The 10,402-nt window shown below is 50.3% G+C and overlaps 1 protein-coding gene across 5 annotated transcripts in view; it reads right to left on the bottom strand.

Moving 5' to 3' along the window:
- DENND2C (DENN domain containing 2C) overlaps nt 1-1,912 on the bottom strand; it is a 50,613-nt gene extending 48,701 nt beyond the window's left edge. For 3 of the 5 annotated variants that reach the window (XR_005598305.1, XM_039538145.1, XM_039538149.1), the window contains exon 1: nt 1,845-1,912. The gene's annotated coding sequence lies outside the window, so the exon portion shown is untranslated. Of the gene's footprint in view, nt 1-1,113; nt 1,263-1,844 lie in introns of those variants that run through there. The other 2 variants (XM_039538147.1, XM_039538146.1) reach the window with 2 other exon arrangements.
- Between the last annotated feature and the right edge of the window lie 8,490 nt (nt 1,913-10,402).

Genomic DNA, 10,402 nt, shown 5'->3' on the forward strand with positions numbered 1-10,402 from the left:
AGCAGCCTAGTGTTCAGGGGCACATCTACCTCAGGGAAGCATGGAGTCAGACTGCAGCAGGCACACAAATAAAAACTTTTCCTTTGGGATCACACCAGGCTGTTGAGACACCATTTAAAAACCGTATCCAACATTTTCCCTTTGTTTCTGTATTAGAAAAGGCTCTGTTGTCATCCCCTCCAAAACACAATGGAAGGTCACAAGACAACATTACTACATTTCCTGGTTTGGCTGTGAAAACTTCAAAACACTGAAAACAGAAAATCTACAATTGAGGCACTTTGATTCCTCTCCATGCCATTCCTGTTCTGAACAGCAGAGCCTGCACAGATGTTTAATGTGAAGAGCTGTCTGCCCTTCCCTGTGCACAATCCCCAAGACGCTGTTCTCCCATCTTCTCCTAATCCATTGAAATAGACATTGCCACTAATAAATCTGCCATGTCTTTGCATTTAAGAAATTCTTTGGGAGACTCCAAAGAGATTCTCCCATTGGCACATTCCTCTTGCATTAAATGTTCATTCACTGGAATGAGAACATCGATGGAATCAAGTCTTAGTCTGAGATACTGATTTTACCAGATTAGGACATGCCAAGGCAAAGCCAAAACACTGATTCAGGGACATACAGAATCCTGACCTTTACTCCTAATTCTACCACCTCAAAACTGAAACCTGAACAAGAAGGAATTGAATCTGCAAAGCTCATGACCCATTAGGCAGAAACCGCAGCTGCTTCACTGGCTGTCCATCTGCTTATTAAAAACCACAGATGAAGCTGGAACAGTAACAGGGCATAGCACAGCCATGCAGAGCGCTATGTCTGGCTGCAAAGTCAGGACTCTGAGACCTGATTAAATGCCACACACGGTGAATAAAGTCTCAGAACAACATAACAAATCCTGTTTAGCCCTTGCAAAGCACTGTCGCTCCACACATCCACATCCCTAGTGTGAGCCCATCACCTGGGTATCTGGACACTAGATGACCATTAACTCTCCCAATTCCCAAATCGGCTGGGAAAACAGAGGGGCAGCATTTTGGGAGCTGCTGGCTGCAGTCACAGTGCACAGGACCCTGCTCCAATAGGAAACCAGCTAAACCAGAGACTAACCTGGGACTGTCTTGATCCGAACTCTGGACACCCCTGTTGCAGTTCCCGAAGAGCTCCGCGCGCCCGTAACTCACGCCAGCGCATCAAGCCCAACGCGTGGCCAGGCTGCGACCCGAGGAGTCTGGCTGCTCAGTCCCATCTGTCTGGCCCCCACCTCCGGCTGCTGTGCGGGGCAGCGCTCTGCCGCGGAGAGGGACAGGAGCCAGGGGTGACTCACCCCCAGAGCGAGGGAGGAGGATTTCTTTAGCCTGGTTCCACCCCCAGCCCACCGCGTAAGCAGCCCTGTAATTACAACTCAATGGGACGGGGAGGCAGCTTCCCTCCCACAGGCAGCTCTGCTGCCCGGGGCGGGAGCCACACATACTTGGGGGATGAAGCGGGATTAGACAGCATGGTCCAGTGGGCAGGGCCGGGGCTGTCACGCAGGAGACCTGGGCCCCAGGGCCAGCGCCGCCACCGCCCAGGGTACGGGGGACTGAGATGCTGCTGGTTTGTGTCTAGTTTATTTAGGTTGTCAGGCAAGAGAGGTTCCTGTGTCCGCCCAGCGCCCGGGGTCCCCCCACCCCGGCCCACCCTGGGTCCGCGCAGCGCCCGGCGCCACGGGACCCCCCCGGCCCGCCCTGGGTCCGCCCGGTCCGCCCAGCGCCACGGGGACCCCCCCCGGGTCCGCGCAGCGCCCATCGCAAGGGCCCCGGTCCCCGCAACAGAGGCCGCCCAGGCCGGGCTCTCACCGGCTCCGCCGCACCCCGCAGAACCCCCGGTCCGGTCCCGCTCAGCGAGGCCCGCGGGCGTCTCTAGCTTCATACATTTGGACAACGTCCTATTGGGCAACGCAACCGTCACTCAGACACCTGGCCCCGCCCAAAGCTCCGCCTTTTAAAGGGATACGCACTGCGTGGCTCGTGGGTTAATAATAATAATAATAGGAGATATACCAATCTCCTAGAACTGGAAGGGACCTTGAAAGGTCATCAAGTCCAGCCCCCTGCCTTCACTAGCAGGACCAATTTTTCCCCAGATCCCTAAGTGGCCCCCTCAAGAATTGAACTCATAACCCTCGGTTTAGCAGGCTGATGCTCAAACCACTGAGCTATTCCTCCCCCTTGTTCTTGGGCACCTGCTGCCTTGACCCGCCACTGGGGGGCAGATCGGGGGTCTGTCAGCCTGAGGCATGGCCCGACCTGTCCCACAGGGAGACAGACCCCCACCTCCGATGTGACCCCCCCTCACTCCCCATCCTGCCCCCCCGGGAGACCCCACCTGTCCTGCCCCAGGCGCACCCCCTCCTATGCCGACACCGATCCGGGGAGGGTCTCTGAGTCATGGTGCTGCCACGTTCCCTATGGCATAAGTCCCCGCCGCAGTGCTAGTGTGTCCTTGGGGTGGGCACCCTGCCCAACTCAGGGATTTCCACACAAATGAAAATTCATCCCCAAAACAGGGGGAAGTGACACCTTCACTGGGGTTCAGGGCTGCAGTGGGGGAGCACGACCTGACCAGTGCCATGTGAGTTAGGTGACCAGTCACAGGCAATAGTGAATCAATTCTAAGGAAGGGTGGAAGGGAGTACAGCAAAATAGAGACAATGGATTTCAGGAAGGCGGATTTTGGTAAGCTCAGAGAGCTGATAGGTAAGGTCCCATGGGAATCAAGACTGAGGGGGAAAACAACTGAGGAGAGTTGGCAGTTTTTCAAAGGGACACTATTAAGGGCCCAAAAGCAAGCTATTCCTCTGGGTAGGAAAGATAGAAAATGTGGCAAAAGACCACCTTGGCTTAACCATGAGATCTTGCATAATTTAAAAAATAAAAAGGAGTCATATAAAAAATGGAAACTAGGACAAATTACAAAGGATGAATATAGGCAAACAGTACAGGAATGCGGGGCAAGATTAGAAAGGCAAAGGCACAAAATGAGCTCAAACTAGCTACGGGAATAAAGGGAAACAAGAAGACTTTTTCTCAATACGTTAGAAGCAAGAGGAAGACCAAGGACAGGGTAGGCCCACTGCTCAGTGATGAGGGAGAAACAGTAACAGGAAACTTGGAAATGGCAGAGATGCTTAATGACTTCTTTGTTTCAGTCTTCACCTAGAAGTCTGAAGGAATGCCTAACATAGTGAATGCTAGTGGGAAGGGGGTAGGTTTAGAAGAGAAAATAAAAAAAGAACAGGTTAAAAATCTCTTAGAAAAGTTAGATGCCTGCAAGTCACCAGGGCCTGATGAAATGCATCCTAGAATACTCAAGGAGCTAACAGAGGAGGTATCTGAGCCTCTAGCTCTTATCTTTGGAAAATCATGGGAGACAGGAGAGATTCCAGAAGGCTGGAAAAGAGCAAACATAGTGCCCATCTACAAAAAGGGAAATAAAAACAACCCAGGAAACTACAGACCAGTTAGTTTAACTTCCGTGCCAGGGAAGATAATGGAGCAAGTAATTAAGGAAATCATCTGCAAACACTTGGAAGGTGGTAAGATGACAGGGAATAGCCAGCATGGATTTGTAAAGAACAAATCATGTCAAACCAATCTGATAGCTTTCTTTGATAGGATAATGAGTCTTATGGATAAGGGAGAAGCGGTGGATGTGGTATACCTAGACTTTAGTAAGGCATTTGATAAGGTCTCGCATGATATTCTTATCGAAAAACTAGGCAAATACAACTTAGATGGGGCTACTATAAGGTGGGTGCATAACTGGCTGGATAACCGTACTCAGGGAGTAGTTATTAATGGTTCCCAATCCTGCTGGAAAGATATAACAAGTGGGGTTCCGCAGGGGTCTGTTTTGGACTGGCTCTGTTCAATATCTTCATCAACGACTTAGATGTTGCCATAGAAAGTATGCTTATTAAGTTTGAAGATGATACCAAACTGGGAGGGATTGCAACTGCTTTGGAGGATAGGGTCAAAATTCAAAATGATCTGGACAAATTGGAGAAATGGTCTGAGGTAAACACTTGCATCCGAAGAGGTAAACAGGATGAAGTTTAATAAAGACAAATGCAAAGTGTTCCACTTAGGAAGGAACAATCAGTTTCACACATTCAGAATGGGAAGAGACTGTCTAGGAAGGAGTACGGCAGAAAGGGATCTAGGGGTTATAGTGGACCACAAGCTAAATATGAGTCAACAGTGTGATGCTGTTGCAAAAAAAGCAAACGTGATTCTGGGATGCATTAACAGGTGTGTTGTGAGCAAGACACGAGGTGTCATTCTTCCGCTCTAATCTGCGCTGGTTAGGCCTCAGCTGGAGTATTGTGTCCAGTTCTGGGCACTGCATTTCAAGAAAGATGTGGAGAAATTGGAGAGGGTCCAGAGAAGAGCAACAAGAATGATTAAAGGTCTAGAGAACATGACCTATGAAGGAAGGCTGAAAGAATTGGGTTTGTTTAGTTTGGAGAAGAGAAGACTGAGAGGGGACATGATAGCAGTTTTCAGGTATCTAAAAGGGTGTCATAAGGAGGTGGGAAAAAACTTGTTCATCTTAGCCTCTAAGGATAGAACAAGAAGCAATGCGCTTAAACTGCAGCAAGGGAGGTTTAGGTTGGACATTAGGAAAAAGTTCCTAACTGTCAGGGTGGTTAAACATTGGAATAAACTGCCTAGGGAGGTTGTGGAATCTCCATCTCTGGAGATATTTAAGAGTAGGTTAGATAAAAGTCTATCAGGGATGGTCTAGACAGTATTTGGTCCTGCCATGAGGGCAGGGGGCTGGACTCGATGACCTCTCGAGGTCCCTTCCAGTCCTAGAGTTGATGAATCTATGGGTGCAAGCAGTTTCCACACACCCATTGGCTGGTAACTACTCACCCAAGCTCTATGGCGGGATCCCATTTGCCAGCCGGGGAGTGGGGGACACTCCTGACAAATCCTGTCCAGGGCTCCTGCCTGAGCAGAGACCTGGCAGAGCAGCCAGGGCTAACAGGCCTTTGGAAATGGGGCCCTCATCCCACAGGGCTGCACCCCAGCCTGAGTTTCCTGACCCCTGAACACACCAATGCTATGGGGCCCTCAACATCCAGGCCCAAAACGTGTGGCCCCACGTGCCTCTGGAGCCCTAGTCAGGGGCAGCTCCAGGCGCCAGTGCTCCAAGCGCGTGCCTGGGGTGGCAAGCTGTGGGGGGCAGCCTGCCAGTCGCCGCGAGGGCGGCAGTCAGGCTGCCTTCGGTGGCATGCCTGCAGGAGGTCCGCCGGTCCCAGGGTTTTGGTGGCAATTCGGTGGCGGGTACGCCGAAGGCGTGGGACAATGGGACCTCCCGCAGGCATGCCGCCAAATCCGCGTTACCAGCGGACCTCCCGCGGGTTCCCCTGCCGAAAGCCGCCTGACTGCCATGCTTGGGGTGGCAAAATACATACAGCTTCCCCTGGCCCTAGTTTACATAACAGCTCCTGACTACCCCAGACTGCCTGCCACTTTCCAGCTCCGTCACTCTCTTGGGCATGCAGGAAGCGGTGCCACCCTCTGGAGTCTTGGCGCCTGGCACCTTGGGGACAATCTGGCCATTGCCGAGGGTAGAGCAAGGATTGGGAAAGGCTGGAACTTCAGGCAAAGCTCATTGTGACGCACCCTGCCTGTGACCTCATTACTCCCACCCGGAGCGAGATACACCCGTCACGCCTTGCCATCTGTTCATGCAGGCTCAGGTGCTAGGCAGGCCCAGCTCCTGCTGCATACTGCACGGTGCTGTGTCAGTGCTATGGGCTGTAGGTGCCAAAGATGAGCTCAGCAGGCGTGTGCCTATCTGTGTTGTGCGGCCTCCCCCAGCAACCACACAGCCCTCCCAAAGCCTCTTCACACTGACTCGCATTGGTTCACGCCGAGGTATCAGAATTCAGCAGCTGAAGAGCCAGTGACTGGGATGATCCTGCCTCAGGCCCCAAAAGCCTAATAGGAAATCCCATTAGGAAGGACTGGCTGGGACTCCCTCTGTGAGACAGAAGGGAAGGTGGGGGTTGCTGACAGCCCTGGGAGCCAGCGCAGCTACACAGTATAACACAATACAGACTAGTGTATGATATAATTAAATACCCTACTGCCATCTAACAGCTTCTGACACTATCCATACACTCTCGATTTATTTCTCTGGCGGGAAAATCACATTCCACCCCCCAGTCCAGAACAACAAACTAAGTCCTGAAGACGGGGCCCAGGACTACTCCAGGCGTGCCGGCAGTGTTCTGTGGGGTTCAGAGGCAGGAGCTGTGGCATTTACTTGTGGGTGCTTGATACTTGCAGATGTTTTAAGTTTGTGGTTTTTGGGCCCCTGCCCTTGCAAGTAAATGCAGGGCTGTTGTGTTTGCTACAGCAGTGTAATTTCAGTGAAAAGCCACTAGATGGCAACATTTAGGCATTCATTCCAAAGGACAGGATAGTTGTACAGTAGAAGCAGAGAATCATAGAATCAGAGAATTATTAATGGCACAAATATTTAATCGTAGGCTTTGACTCTCATAGGACAGTAAATCATTACTAAGAATAACTTCCACTTACAAAGCAAGTTTTCATCTATGAGGCTCTCAAGGCACTTTCCAAACTATTCATACATGAGTCACTTCCCCATCATAGAAAAAAAGCTGCCATGTCTAAGCAACCCTGCAATGCTGCACAGTTTAGGACCAGAAGTGAAGAAACATAGACTCATAGAATATCAGGGTTGGAAGGGACCTCAGGAGGTATCTAGTCCAACCCCCTGCTCAAAGCAGGACCAATTCCCAACTAAATCATCCCAGCCAGGGCTTTGTCAAGCCTGACCTTGAAAAGCTCTAAGGAAGGAGATTCCACCACCTCCCTAGGTAACCCATTCCAGTGCTTCACTACCCTCCTAGTGAAAAAGTTTTTCCTAATATCCAACCTAAACCTTCCCCACTGCAACTTGAGACCATTACTCCTTGTTCTGTCATCCGGTACCACTGAGAACATCTAGATCCATCCTCTTTGGAACCCCCTTTCAGGTAGCGGAAAGCAGCTATCAAATCCCGCCTCATTCTTCTCTTCTGCAGACTAAACAATCCCAGTTTCCTCAGCATCTCCTCATAAGTCATGTGCTCCAGCCCCCTAATCATTTTTGTTGCCCTCTGCTGGACTCTTTCCAATTTTTCCACATCCTTTTTGTAGTGTGGGGCCCAAAACTGGACACAGTACTCCAGATGAGGCCTCATCAATGTCGAATACAGGGGACTGATCACATCCCTCAATCTGCTGGCAATGCCCCTACTTATACAGCCCAAAATGCCGTTAGCCTTCTTGGCAACAAGGGCACACTGTCGACTCATATCCAACTTCTCGTCCACTGTAACCCCTAGGTTCTTTTCTGCAGAACTGCTGCCCAACCACTCAGTCCCTAGTCTTTAGCAGTGCATGGGATTCTTCCATCCTAAATGCAGGACTCTGCACTTGTCCTTGTTGAACCTCATCAGGTTTCTTTTGGCCCAATCCTCTAATTTGTCTAGGTCCCTCTGTATCCTATCCCTACCCTCCAGCGTATCTACCACTCCTCCCAGTTTAGTGTCATCTGCAAACTTGCTGAGAGTGCAGTGCACGCCATCCTCCAGATCACTAATGAAGATATTGAACAAAACCAGCCCCAGGACCGACCCTTGGGGCACTCCGGCTGCCAACTAGACATGGAGCCATTGATCACTACCCGTTGAGCCCGACAATCTAGCCAGCTTTCTATCCACCTTATAGTCCATTCATCCAGCCCATACTTCTTTAACTTGCCGGCAAGAATATTGTGGGAGACCGTATCAAAAGCTTTGCTAAAGTCAAGGAATAACACACCCACTACTTTCCCCTCATCCACAGAACCAGTTATCTCCTCATAGAAGGCAATTAGGTTAGTCAGGCATGACTTGCCCTTGGTGAATCCATGCTGACTGTTCCTGATCACTTTGCTCTCCTCTAAGTGCTTCAGAATTGATTTCTTGAGGACCTGCTCCATGATTTTTCCAGGGACTGAGGTGAGGCTGACTGGCCTGTAGTTCCCTGGATCCTCCTTCTTCCCTTTTTTAAAGATGGGCACTACATTAGCCTTTTTCCAGTCATCCGGGACCTCCCCCAATCACCATGAGTTTTCAAAGATAATGGCCAATGGCTCTGCAATCACATCCGCCAACTCCTTTAGTACCCTCAGATGCAGGGCATCCAGCCCCATGGACTTGTGATCATCCAGTTTTTCTAAATAGTCCAAAACCAATTCTTTCTCCACAGAGGGCTGGTCACCTCCTCCCCATACTGTGCTGCCCAGTGCAGCAGTCTGGGAGCTGACCTTGTTCTTGAAGACAGAGGCAAAAAAAGCATTGAGTACATGAGCTTTTTCCACATCCTCTGTCACTAGGTTGCCTCCCTCATTCAGTAAGGGGCCCACACTTTCCTTAACTTTCTTCTTGTTGCTAACATACCTGAAGAAACGCTTCTTGTTACTCTTAACATCTCTTGCTAGCTGCAATTCCAAGTGTGATTTGGCCTTCCTGATTTCACTCCTGCATGCCTGAGCAATATTTTTATACTCCTCCCTGGTCATTTGTCCAATCTTCCACTTCTTGTAAGCTTCTTTTTTGTATTTAAGATCAGCAAGGATTTCACTGTTAAGCCAAGCTGGTCTCCTGCCATATTTACTATTCTTCCTGCACATCGGGATGTTTTTTTCCTGCAACCTCAATAAGGATTCTTTAAAGTACAGCCAGCTCTCCTGGACTCCTTTCCCCCTCATGTTATTCTCCCAGGGGATCCTGCCCAATGTCCATCAGTTCAGGAGCCCTCCCCTCTTGCACTTTCCTGCTCGTGCTTCCTCCCAGTATCCCATTTCCCCACTTACCTCAGGGCTTTGGTCTCCTTTCCCCAGTGAACCTAGTTTAAAGCCCTCCTCACTAGGTTAGCCAGCCTGCTTACGAAGATGCTCTTCCCTCTCTTCATTAGGTGGAGCCTGTCTCTGCCTAGCACTCCTCCTTCTTGGAACACCATCCCATGGTCGAAGAATCCAAAGCCTTCTCTCCGGCACCACTTGCGTAGCCATTCATTGACTTCCACAATTTGACGATCTCTACCCAGGTCTTTTCCCTGCACAGGAAGGATGGACGAGATCACCACTTGCACCTCAAACTCCTTTATCCTTCTTCCCAGAGCCACGTAGTCTGCAGTGATCTGCTTAAGGTCATTCTTGGCAGTATCATTGGTGCCCACGTGGAGAAGCAGGAAGGGGTAGCGATCTGAGGGCTTGATGAGTCTCGGCAGTCTCGCCATCACATCGTGAATCCTAGCTCCTGGCAAGCAGCAGACTTCTCGGTTTTCTCGGTCAGGCAGCAGATAGATGACTCAGTCCCCCCTGAGGAGGGAGTCCCCGACCACCACCACCTGCCTCCTTCTCTTGGGAGCGGTGGTCGTGGAACCCCCATCCCTAGGACAGTGCATCTCATGCCTTCCAGTCAGTGGAGTCTCCTTCTGCTCCCTTCCCTCAGATGTATCATCTAGTCCACTCTCCGCATTAGTACCTGTGGAGAGAACATGAAAACGGTTGCTCACCTGTGTCTCCGTTGCTGGTACATGGACGGTCCTCTTTCTTCTTCTGGAGGTCACATGCTGCCAAATTTCTTCACCGTCCCTCTGTCCCCTCTGCGCAGCCTGCTCCGATTCTTCAGAACTTTGTGCCCGTAGAAGCATATCCTGACGTCTGTCCAGGAAATCTTCATTTTCTCTTATGCAACGCAGGGTCGATACTTGTTGCTCCAGACCTCGAACCTTCTCTTCCAATATGGAGACCAGCTTGCACTTTGTACACACAAAGTCGCTTCTGTCCTGTGGAAGAAAGACAAACATGGCACAACCTGAGCAGGTTACAACAGCTGAACGCTCACCTTCCATAAATTCTTCCTTCTAAGAGCTTCCTCAGCTGTTGCAGCAACTCACAGAAGCCCGCAAGATGAAAGCCTCAGTGGGCTCTCCCCAGGCAAACTCCCTCTGTTAGCCTCCACTGTTCGTTGCTCAGCTGGTTCGCTGCTGACTGACTTTTTATAACAGTCAGGCCCACTCAAGGCCCACCTGGAACAAAGCACTCCCAATTCACACTTTTCAAACACACAATCAAGCACATGGTCAAACTGACAAACTGACATACTCTGGCTGTGCAGTGCCCATCACAAGGGGAGCCTTTGCATGCTATGGGTCTACAAATAGTAATGATGATGGGATATGTGCTTGATTATGTTCTAGCCTTCGTTACATACCACTGATATGAACAGAGCAATTTCAGCCTTCAGCAACCTAGTGAAGGATTTATTTCCAGGCATGAC

The sequence above is a fragment of the Mauremys reevesii genome, linkage group 4, assembly GCF_016161935.1.
Source record: "Mauremys reevesii isolate NIE-2019 linkage group 4, ASM1616193v1, whole genome shotgun sequence".
NCBI classification, from domain to species: Eukaryota; Metazoa; Chordata; order Testudines; family Geoemydidae; genus Mauremys; species Mauremys reevesii.